This window comes from Heterocephalus glaber, unplaced genomic scaffold (genome assembly GCF_053883595.1).
Source record: "Heterocephalus glaber isolate CG9 unplaced genomic scaffold, H.glaber_assembly_v1.0 deba00001608, whole genome shotgun sequence".
Taxonomy (NCBI): Eukaryota; Metazoa; Chordata; class Mammalia; order Rodentia; family Bathyergidae; genus Heterocephalus; species Heterocephalus glaber.
The window spans coordinates 15,404,111-15,416,071 of record NW_028258379.1 but is presented as its reverse complement, the minus strand read 5'-3'; the positions used below and the strand labels follow the sequence as shown (position 1 = coordinate 15,416,071).

The window sequence follows — 11,961 nt, the reverse complement described above, 5'->3', positions numbered from 1 at the left end:
ACATACAAAAGAATAGAGTTGGGCCATTCTCTAACACTACACACAAAATTAACTCAGAATGGGGCTAGAGGTGGAGCTCACGGGTAGAGCATGTGCATAGCATGCAATGCCCTGGGTTCCATTCCCAGCAACAAAAGAAGAAAAAAGAAAAATTAACTTGAATGAATCAAAGATCTAAACATAAGACCCCAAATTATAAAATTCTTAGAAGAAAACATAAGGCAAAACTTCATGGCATGGAATTTGACAGTGTCTTCCTGCCTATGACACCAAAAGCACAGTCAATAAAAGACAAGATAAGGTGGGCATGGTGGTGCCTGCCTGTAATCTCAGCACTCTATGAGACTAAGGCAGGAACATCACTATGAGTTCCAGGCCAGCCTGGGGTACACAGTGAGACCCTGTCTCAAAATGGCGGGGGATGGGGTCCTGAGGAGGTACCTCAGTGTGAAGAACCTGGAATCAATCCCCAGTACCACAAAAAGCAAAAACTGGGGATTTCCAGGGACTGAGGGAAAAGGAGAATGGGAAGTTAATGTTTAACACATTAACATATACAGTTTCAGTGGTGAAGGCTGCACAATATTATGAATGTACTTAATACCACTGAGCTATACACTTAAAATGGCTAAGATAGTAAATTTTATATTACATTTATTTCATCACAATTTATACAAAATAGGCCAGGCATGATGGCACATACCTGTAATCCCAGCACTTGGGAGGCTGAGGCAGGAGGATCAAAGTTCAAGACCAGCCTTGCTATATAGTGAGACGCTGTAAAGAAAGAAAGGTAGGAAGGAAGGGGGGAGATAAAGAGAAAAAAAAAATGTAGGGAATCTGAATAAACAATGTCAATTAAACATATATATGATTTTGTTTTTAATTAATCTATCTAGAGGAAAGAGCCCACAAAGGCAAAAGTGTCTGGGGCCCACGAAAATCATAATGCAGCCTTGATGAAGAAAGATCTTTGCCATTCAAAAGAAGGGTCGTGGCAAACAAAGAGGCAAAAAGTAAAGAAAACCACTCAGTAGATGAGTATAGGGTTCCCCCAATCCTGACATCCTTCAGCTCCGGGAAGTCCTTCTGCCTCGGGATGGCAGGGATATTTTACAAGGTAAATTCTTTAGATTACGTTTCCTAACTCTATTAGAATCCGTCTATTTTTAAGAGATCTTGTTCCCACTAATGTGGTGTTTTAAAATCTACGCATGCTAGTTTTCCCTCCTAGGTGGAAAGTTGTCATACTCTCTAGTGGCCGAAAGAGGGCGCAGCGACTCAACTAAGCGTGGAAATGACAGAAAGGGAAGCTGCTTCATCAGAGACAGGAGAGGAGCTGGCCCAGGGCCCTTACACCCCCCCGATCTGTGTCTGCAACTGAGCAGCCAGCAGCCATCAGGGTGGAATTAAAGCCACTGCAGGATCTCAAAGCATTTTACAAGTCACCGATGCACTGTCTTGCTCTTCTGTTTCCACGAGTGCTTATCGAGTGCCTACTGTGTGCTGTGCTGGGCATAGGGCACAAAATAGAGCAAAGCCAGACCCTGAGCCCAGTGGGGACCCCGAGGACGCGCAATCCATAAGCACCCCTGCCTGCTGACCTTGAGCTGTGCAGGTGCTGAGCGGACCTGAGCGAGCAACAGAGGGAGGCTGGTTCACGTGGGATGGTCAGGAAAGAACTTTGACCCTGAGAGCCAGGGACGCCTGGGAGTGAGCCCGGGAAAGGGGAGGAGTTCCTGGCGGGGAACAGAACGTACAGAGGCCACACAGCAGGGAGGAACACCGCGCACTCAAGGAACTGGAAGGAACCTGACAAGATGGGGCCCAGAGGAAGACGGGAAGCAGCAGGGGGGCGGGGCAGGACATCGGCTGCCCCTGGCCTCAGAAAGTGGCCTCCCCGGTCCCAAGGGACTGCTTCTTGGTTCAGCTTTCCAGGACCTTGCTCCCCAGGACCCACGCGGACATCCCCTCTCTGCCCACTGAGCTCTCGTGTCCCCTTAGATCCTTCCCTTACCCTGGCACACAGCCCCTCCCTCCTCCATGGAGGTCACCTCTGCCACCCCCTCCTCAGCGTCTTCCCCATCCAAACCTGATGCGTTCTCCTCCCAGCAGGCCCAGCCAATCACTTCCATCTCCAAAACGACTTTTCCCCCTGAAGAAACGGCAAGCAGTAACTCAGAAACCACTGCCATCGATCAGCAGCTCACCATGTGCTATGCCAAGCATCACTTCACACAGTGTTTACACGCAATCCTCAGAACATCTGCTAGGTAGCTACTGTCTGTCCAGTTTTACAGTTGAAGGTAAGTTGTTTCTTCATTACACAGCAAGCGACTGGTTGGTTGATACCAGTGGAGTATCCCTTACCTGAAATGCCTGGAACTACAAGTATTTTGGATTTTTAAAATATTTGCATATGCATAATCTTGGGGATGAGAGCCAAGTCTAAACACAAAATTCATTTTGGTTTCATGTGTACCTAATACACACAGTCTGAAAATTTTATGCAATATTTTTAGTGCACCTGCATTTTGACTATGAGCTTGTCACAAAGTCAGGTGTGGAATTTTCCACTTGTGGCCACAGGTCAGTGCTAAAAAGTCGCAGATTTGTGCATCTGTAACTCCAATTACTCAGGAAGCTGAGGCAGGAGTGTCTTAGTCACTTTTTTTCTCATTGTTGAGACAAAATACCTGACACACAAAGTTAAAGGAGGAAAGGTTTATTTGGCTTACAGTTCATAGAGTTTTCAGTCCATAATCGGCCACCTCCCAGTCAGAATGGCACATGGCAGAGGGGTAACGGTTTGTGGTGGGCTGAAGGCAACAAAGCAACAAAGGGCCTTAACATCGTCTTTCTGCCCCTTTTATTTTATCCAAAGCACCAGGTTAGGGTGGGGCCAAACCAATCATGGACTTATCTAGTAATCACACACCCTGAATCCCAGCATCACATACTCTAGCTACATTCAGCCACCACTGAGAAAGGATCACCTATATTCACATGAGGCTTTGGGGGGACATCTAGACCCAAACCATAACAGGGAGGATCATGAGTCTGAAGCTAGCCTGGGCAATTCAGTGAAACCTTCATGCAAAAAAATTTTTTTTTAATTTTTTCTTCTTTAAGAAAAGGACTAGAGATGTAGATCAGTGATAGAATGCTTGCCTTGCATGTGCAAAGCCCTAGGTTTCATCCCCCTCCCCAAAAAATTTGCAGATTTTGAAGCATTTCAGATTTTTAGATTGGAATGCTCAGCATGCACCACCCTCCTGTTTGACAAGAGGAACTGCACATCCTACTATTTATCACTGTACTGACACTACACAGCTACATTTCAAAAGCCTTAAGAATGAGTCCTCTGGGCTGGGGATCTAGTTCAGTGGTTTTGCCACCTGCTGCACACACTCAAGGACCTGAGTTTGATCCCCGGTACCAAAAAAAAAACCAAAAACCAAACTATAGTATATTAACTGAAGTATATATTGGGAGGTTATTCCTGTGATGACCAACTTTTATTTTCTCTATGTTTAATTACATGAATTTTCAAAGGTTTTTACCAGGAACATCTATTTCTTTGGGAAATAAAGGGCAAAGCAAAAAAAAGAGTAAGGGGGGGTTTGCACCTTTTTGTTTATTATGTTCTGTTTTCTATTTTAAAAACAAACAAACATACTGCTCTACTGGGAACATTTTAAAAATATTTTTACTTATTACAAAAGCAATATATCTGCTTGTCAGAAACAAAAAAAAAAATTAGAAAGTACAGACAAGCAAAAAGGAGAAACACACATTCCATCCTCCCCAGGGACAGCCAATATTCCCTCCTTCGTGACTCTTCATAAGTTAGAGAGAGTTTTTCATCGTTTTGCTTTTTTGGTTTGTGTGTATGTGTGGTGCTGGCGATCAAACCTAGGGCCTCACAAATGCCAGGCAAGTGATCTTCCACTAAGCTACACCCCCAGCTCAGCTGTAGTTTGTTTGTTTTTTTAAGATAGTTTCTACTGTCGAGTTCCACTCTGGGGGTGGCTCCTTTGGGCCCACTCCATTGCCATTACTGGAAATAGGAGTTTGGAAGGAAGCTTACAGATTCTTCTGTGATACCCAAGCAGTTCTGAAGATGGGTTTGCCAGGGCCTCAGACTATTTGTGATCCCCAGTAACAGCTTACTTAGTGATAAGTCCCCTGTCCCCAGCCTGTTTGAGAACACAAAACTCATGTGTCACAGGGGACAAGAGAGTCAAGTGGGCAGACCCTAAGCGTGATTCCCAACACGTCTGGGATGGCAACATCCCATCATTTTTGATTTTTGAAACTCTGCCTCCCCTTCAAAAAGAACTCAAAGAAATACGTGCAGCATTTGCATGCGGCACTTAGTACTTTCCACGCATTAAGATTCGTGTGGCTCTCGTACCCTCCTTTCCGCCATCCTTGAGATAACTGCTGCCAGTCAGGCTAGGTGGGGTGTCCTCCCTCAGGGTTAGGAACAGCAGCTTGGAGGAGCTGCGCAGGCAGGTTCTGCCCATGCCAGGCCTAGGAGTCCACCTGCAGGGGCAGGATACCCTGGATGGTTTCCATGCCCCCCACACACACACATGCATCAACAACAGGTTTCCAAGGTCCACCCAGCACACACCCTCTCCTGCTAAAACCCCCCTCCTGGGAAGGAGTGTAGGAGGACCTACTGCTCCTGGCACCCTGCTCCACTGGGTCCACACCCTCAGCAAAGCCCTAGAGCAGAAACTGTTTCTAGAACTGTTGAATGAGTCAAATCAGTGCTGGTTGCTTCAAATACTGTGATAGCTACCCATGGCCCAGACCCAAGGCCCACCTCTCCCTGAAGCTCTGTAAGTACAGCTGGTCTCCACACTATTCAATAAGTTCAGTCTTTCTCAAGATTTGGGAGATCCTATTCTCCTTTCTATGGGGCTCTTCTCATCAATAATAGTAACTGTAGTTTCTATTATTCTCTTTATAAGCCAGGCATTTTATAAATATGTAACATTCACAACAGTCTCTGGAGACAGACAATTGTCCGGACTTCACAGATGAGAAATGGAGGATCCAGGAAAGTCACAGAACTGAAAACAGAAACAGCAGTCGACCCAGATCTGCCTGCTGCTAAAGCTTATGCTACACCCCAAAAGGATGGTGCAGAAGGGAACCTAGAGATCATCATTTCTGCATTCCTTTCATGAGACAGCTAAGCTGAAAAGCCCATTTACAAACAGGTATATAGTACTTACTATGTAGCCGGCACTGTTCTAGCCCATTAGCAGCTCAGTTCAAACTTGGAATGCTGTGAGATGGGTACTTATTTGTACAGAGGAGAAACTGAGGCACAGAGAATAAACATGCCCAAAGCTACAACGGAAGTAACGGACTCTGCACATGAAGCTGACTCTTCAGCCTGTCTTCCTCTCTAACAAAGGAGCAGAGGACCCTCTCCTAATTCTTGGCCCGTTAACCTTCCTGAACTGCACCCTCCCCCTCACTCTTGTGAGAGTGCTTGCAGCTTTAGACTTCCTCACTCACTCGGGTGGTGCTGGTGTTCTCTTGTGAAACTGCTTTGTGAAACAACTTATTGTGCAAGGCTACATTTTGATCAGATCACTATCTAGATCCCCCCCCCCCAAGAACTAAGAGTTCTAGACGCTTTATCTAAGCAAAGGCTTTGGGTTGTTTCTGTGGAAATTAGTCAATTAACAAACAAGGACCCATTGAGAGCCATTTTTGTCCCTAGCCCTGTGCTAGGGGTCTAGCAACATAAAAGATACACAAGACCTTGCCCCCACCCCTAAGGAAACAACAGTAAAAAAGAGAGAGCATATAATCGCACCCTGTGTGCTGGCTCTGTATACAGCCATATTTCAGAGTATTTTCTTTGTTTGTTTTTGGTACCGGGATCGAACTCCGGTCCTTGCGCTTGCGTAGCAGGCGGCGAAACCACTGAGCTAAATCCCCGACTAAAACTTTTTTTTTTTTTAAGAGTATTTATTTTAAAGGAGATAGATTGCGAAATAGGGTTTGAAAGATGAGGTAGGTTTTGATATAAAGCAATCCTGGCAAGTGAAACTACGGAATTGTTTTCCTGCATTTACATAGACCAGATCCTCAGAAATAAGCCAGAGAGAAAAAACTAGAGCGGTTTGTTTTTTGGTTTGCTTTTGGCTGCCAGGTTTTGCTCTTTCCGTCAGAGCGATCAAGGAAAACCTCTTCCCCAGGCCCAGAAGCGCAGCCAGGATGCTTCTGGAATCCACGAGGCTCTACCTGCAATGACCAGCAGGGGGCAGAGCTGTTATTCTACGGTTACAGCTCCAAGCAGCAACAGAGCGGACCAGAAGCTCCACGAAGTCCGTGGGTCTGGCTAAAGGGTAGTTTGGCGGGCACGCAGTGTGAGCAGCCCTTCTAATCAGCCTGGATGTTAGAGAAGGAGATTGTGAGAGGAAGCTGCGTGAGGCTGAAAGGGAAAAGGACACGGGAAGGAGGCATCCTCTCAGCCACCACTCCCATGCACCATGAAAACTCCTTCCAAACAGCAGGACAGAGCTTGGTTTCCGGGAGCCCAGGCTGCTCAGCCTCCTGCTGCAGTCGCGAGTGAGAAAAGCCTAATGCATGCTATGGGTAACTGAAGAGTGACCAACTGCTAGTCTAAGGCTGGTTTCAGAATAGCCTGTTCCAGTTTGGTTCTGTCTCTAGACAAAGACAGCCAGTCTGACCACCATAAGGAGGAACATTAGTGGCTTTGGGAAGGACACACCTCTTAGCCACCACCCCACCGCTGGTGTCATGTCGTGCTTCACGTGTGGCAGTAGAAACGTGAGTGACATCCTTCAGGTGCCCTGAAGTCAATATATAGCTTAACTGTACACACGACCAGCTGGGCCGAGTCAAAGGGTCCTGAGGTCACAGGAGCACGGGCAGTTAGAAGCCCCTAAGAAAGAACAAAATTTGAGGACAGAAATCCGACTTTTAGCTGTTTCAGGCTGGCTACTTAAGTCTGAATAGATGAACCAACTTCTCTGAGCCCTAGTTTGCATTTGTGAGATACCCAGGTTAAATTAGATAATGAACTTTGATGTGCCTTACAGTTCTGAAATTCTGAAAAACACCCATTCCTCTGGCCAGAGATGAGGGACCTGGAGGTGCGGGAGGAGGTGACAGGCGTCCTGCGGAATCAGCCTCACCACCTCCTCCCCTCTGCAAGCCGCTGCCCAGCAGAGGCCACTGCGGCACTGCCCCCCCCCCCCCGCCCCGCTTCATGGCCCGGTGGAACACACCCACGGCTCCTCAGAGATTTCTGGAATCTCACTGGATCCCTCCCAGGAATGTCTACTGCCCTTTACATCTGCAAATCGCTTTGTATCAGTAACCCTGCCACGCGATTATTAATCATCACAATATTCCCTCCACCTTGGAGGAGAATTGCAGGAGTCTGGCTTTAGGAAGGCGAAACTTGCCTGGGATTCACTCAGTAGCCAGTTAAGTAAAGTTAATGAAGTGCCTAATGTGAGCAAGGAGCAAAGAGACACACAAATCCAGTTCCTGCAGAGATCAGGACGGGAGGGGCCATCACAGAACTTCATCTTGATCCACCGTCAGGGGAGGGGGCAGTCAGAGGTGACAGGAAGTCTCCGCTCCCGGTCCTGGGCACAGGGCTGTGAGCACTACCAGGCCTGGGACAGGAAATGGCCTTCTCATGGTCATTTATCCCCCAGTCGGCAGCATGACCCCAGAACCGCAGTCTTCAAAGCTTCCCACTGCACCATGGGCGAAAATTTTAAATTCAAACCTATAAAACATAAAATAGGCGAGGGATGGCTGTTTCCGTGATTTCCGGGCACACAGACAGAAAATCGTGATCCCACATCACCCACCCGGAAAACGACACAGCCCCAAGTCTGTACTGCAGTCTCAACAAGCAGAGACCCAGAACAGAGGAGACCTGCGAGAGCCCTCGATGCTCCGAGCCTCCGCCCGCCTCCGTCCGCCAAGGGGAAAGGGGCGGGGGCGCGTAGACCGGCGTCCTCCAGGGCGTTCGGCAGGGGGCGGGGCAGGACCGGGGTGGGGCGCGGCGGGAGGCCCGCTCCCCCACCCCACCCCACCCCACCCCACCCCACCCCACCCGCGGCGCCGCGGCTGCGCCATATATGGGCAGAGCGGAAGCGGCGGGCAGACGTCACGGCGCCGGGCGGGGGCCGTGCTGCGGGCCCTCTGACGGGAGTCGCTGAAGGCGCCTACGTGTCACCGTGGAAACCAAACAGTAAATAGAGGACTCCAGAGCTCTTGGCACTGCCTGCCCCAGCGACCAGGTCTGGAGCAAAGGACCGGAAGCTGGGAAGGGCCGGGAGAAACCTTGGGCAGGCAGAAGCCGGGAGCAGGAAAGGGTGCGGAGAGGGTGGAGCGGGGGAAACCCAGAGTACACCCCATACGTCCCTGGGGTGGGGGGGGAGAGCCCCTGCGAAGCCAGCACCCGTCTGCCCAGGAGGTAGCAGGGACGGGCCAGGAATGGCAAGAAGCCTTACTATCCTTCGGAGAGCTTCCGTCCATCGGTCTGCAAGGATATTGGGGATATCGGTTTTGCTCGGCTTTTCCTTACTAAAGCTGCGAACGCAGGCGTTGGAGACACGCTTCCGGGGCTCAACATTTCAGCACTGCCACTGCCTTTGGATGATCTGGAGCAAATCACAATCGTCTGCGCCCCAGACTGTCACTATCTACAAAATGTACCAGGATCTACCTTAAAGAGTAATATTGAGGGCCACGGATTTAGCTCAGTGGTTCCGACGCCTGCCCTGCAAGCACAAGGACCCGAATTCGATCCCCGGTACCAAAAAGATTAAATAAATAAATAAATAATATTGAGAACTTCTTAAAGGAAAAATAATACATATATAGGGCTTTGAAGAGTGGTACGGCACATTGACTTGGCTGTTTATTTCCATTCCTCAGCAGCAGGAAAATTAGTAGCCAACTTCTAAGTTATGGTACTGATGTAATGTTTTGTTTTCTCAATTCGTCCTTTAAATGTTTTGTTTAGTTTTTGAAACGGCCTCACTAGGGGCAGCCTTGAGCTCATTATGTAATCTAGGGTGAATTGATAGAGATCCTCCTTCCTCAGCCTCCAGAGGACTGGGATTACAGGCCAGTTTTGTCCTTTAGTTTTGCTTTGTTTGGGGGGTTTTGTTTGGTTGGTTGGTTAGTTTTTTGAGTCTCGCTATTGGCCTTGGACTATGTAGCCTAGGCTGACCTCAAACTCAGCAATCCTGCCTCAGCCTTCCAAGTGCTGGGGTTACAGGCATGCACCACCACTCCTGGACTGTCCTTTAGTTTTAAAATAAACAATTTTAGGGCTAGGGATTTAGCTCAGTGGTTCCGCTGCCTGCCTCACAAGCCCAAGGACCCGAGTTTGATCCCCGGTACCAAAAAACAAATAAAATAAACAATTTTGGAGCTCCAGTGGTGCAATCGAGTAGTGTGCAGTACTTAAACAATTTTGCCCATCGTGGTGGTGAAAGGCTATAATTCCAGCACTCAGGAGGTTGAGGCAGGAGGATCACTATGAATTCACCCTCGATTACATATTGAGTTCAAGGCCAGCCTGAACTACATAGCGGGACCTGGCTCAAATATATATATATTAATAATAAGCAATTTAAAAGGAATTTTCCATTTTAAAGATCATATGTAAGTCTAGTAAAATTCTCATGTATTAAAATGTGCATTTGCCAAATAACAAGACATTACACTGCTTTCCAGTTTTAAAACGTTTAAACACAAACACTACAAGTGATGAAATAAGGTAACAACTGTCCAAGGAACTGCAGTTGAGTTTCTTTGTCATCATAGTCACCATGTTATCGTCTCAGTTCATTGCAGATCTGCTTAAACAGATCTGATTGTTCTTTACTCCTGTAGGGGTTGGAGATATCGCTATGTACATGCACTCAGAACAGTCTCAGGTTATTCTGTTTTGTTTTGTCTTGTTTGTGGTACCAGGGATCAAACGCAGGACCTTGACTTGTGAAGCAGTCACACTGCCACTGAACTAAATCCCTGGCCCAGTCTCAGGTTATTCTGAACCATTGCAAACACCTCAGATGAAAGCATACAGCCAAGTCTCCATGTTGGGAGCCAACTATTAGAATAACGAGTTCACTTCCATGTCAAATACAATGCTTATTAAAGGGTAAGTAATTTTTTAGATGAAGCTTACATAATCTTATTCAAACGCAGTGTTCACTTCCACAACTGTCCAGAATTTAAAGATTTTTCAGGAAGGAGTATTTTGTCACAACATCTAGAATGGCCATCTCCAGCTGTTCATAAAACAGCAAACCCACTTGAGTTGGTTTTATTATAATTTGTAAATTCTAAGCAGGTAATGTGACCCTTCTGGATAACAGGCCCTAGAATTGCCCCCAATAATTCCTGGTTCCTGATGTCTTCGTGTAATTGCCCCCTTCTAAGTGCAAGGAGAACCTGAGACTTGCTTCTGAGCGGTAGAGAATACAAAGGTGATGGGCTCTTACTCCATTATTATTGTGCTGTTATCACAGCACACATAAATATCATCTTGCTAGTAGCAGTAGAGAGGTTCTCCTTGCTGGCTTGATGAAGTAAGCAGCCCTATAGAGGAAGCTGCCCTGGCAGTCTCCGGACCTGAGAGCAGCCTCATCTTCCAGCAAAAGCCCAGAGCCCATTTCTTACAGCCACAAGGAAATGAAGTCTGGCAACAACCTGAAGGAGCCCGGCAGCATGACTCCTCCCTATTCAGGTGCCCAGCTGAGTTCAGCTGACACCTGGCTTGCAGTCCTGGGAGACCTTGAACAGAACCATATTCTGTTCAGAAGATGTATGGGATGTGCCAACTGAGCAAGTGGCTAGACCTGGACTCCTGACCTGGGGAAACTGAGAACATAGATATGGCACCTGATCTTTGTGGTCATTTGTTATCTACTCTCCCTGCACCGGGGACATCTGCTCCCACCTCACCATGTTTGTTTCCCACTCACATTGTTAGGCCTGCTCTAATGCAGCTCCAAGAGAGGATGCCAGGAATGTCGACCACAGAGCATAACCAGTGTTGCTTCCAAACATTAAGCACCTCCAAATGCTGTAGGATGGACCCCTCCTTGCATTTTTTTCTTTTTGGTACTGGGGATCGAACTCGGGTCCTTGTGCTTGCGCAACAGGCGGCGAAACCACTGAGCTAAATCCTCAGCCCTCCTCCTTGCATTTCTATAGCAATGGTCCAGGGTCAGCAGAGTTTTGAAATGGAAAGGGAGCTTTGGGACTTTTGAACTCCACTCCTGATACACCACAGGAAATGATCTCAGAAAGTTAGGTTGGCTAAGTACATCCATAGGGGCAGTTTTTTGTTTGTTTGTTTTTGCGGTTCTAAGAATGAACCCAGATCATTCACACTGAGCTGCATCCCCCCCCCCCCCGCCTTTTTGAGACAGGGTCTTGATAAGTTGCCCACACTAGGCTCAAACTTGTGCTCCTCCTGCCTCAGCCCTCCAGAGTGCTGGGTTTAGAGGTGTGTGCCACCATACCTGGTTCAGGGGCAAATTTTAACATTCTAACCATGTAGTTCTGCACTTTGGGCTTTAGAGTCACAAAGAACTCGATTCAAATCACAGGTCTGCTACTTACCAGTGTATACCTTGGTCAACTTATTTCATCTTTCCTAGGTCATTTTCTTGATCTGTAAAATGAGGGCACTAATAATATCTACCACCTAGGATTGTTGTGAGGTCTAAATAAGGACATCCATTGGAAAAGATAACTCTCATGTGCCCATTGTATTCCAACTGCTAGAAATACCATGATTAGCAAAGCAAAACTGGTCTCTGATTTAGCACTGCCTGACAAGTACATAAGCACAGCCTGACACATAGCAGGCATGTGTGAAATGTAAGTCAGTATTTTATCCTAGAGCTCCAGGTTCTGTCC

The 11,961-nt window shown here is 47.3% G+C and overlaps 1 long non-coding RNA gene across 1 annotated transcript; it reads right to left on the bottom strand.

Moving 5' to 3' along the window:
* Positions 1-2,711: 2,711 nt before the first annotated feature.
* On the bottom strand, positions 2,712-8,095 carry LOC147822765 (uncharacterized). The gene is made up of 2 exons (XR_015445048.1): positions 6,764-8,095; positions 2,712-6,273 (listed from the first exon to the last, which is right to left on the bottom strand). It is a non-coding gene; the product is annotated as an uncharacterized LOC147822765 (long non-coding RNA).
* Positions 8,096-11,961: the final 3,866 nt, after the last annotated feature.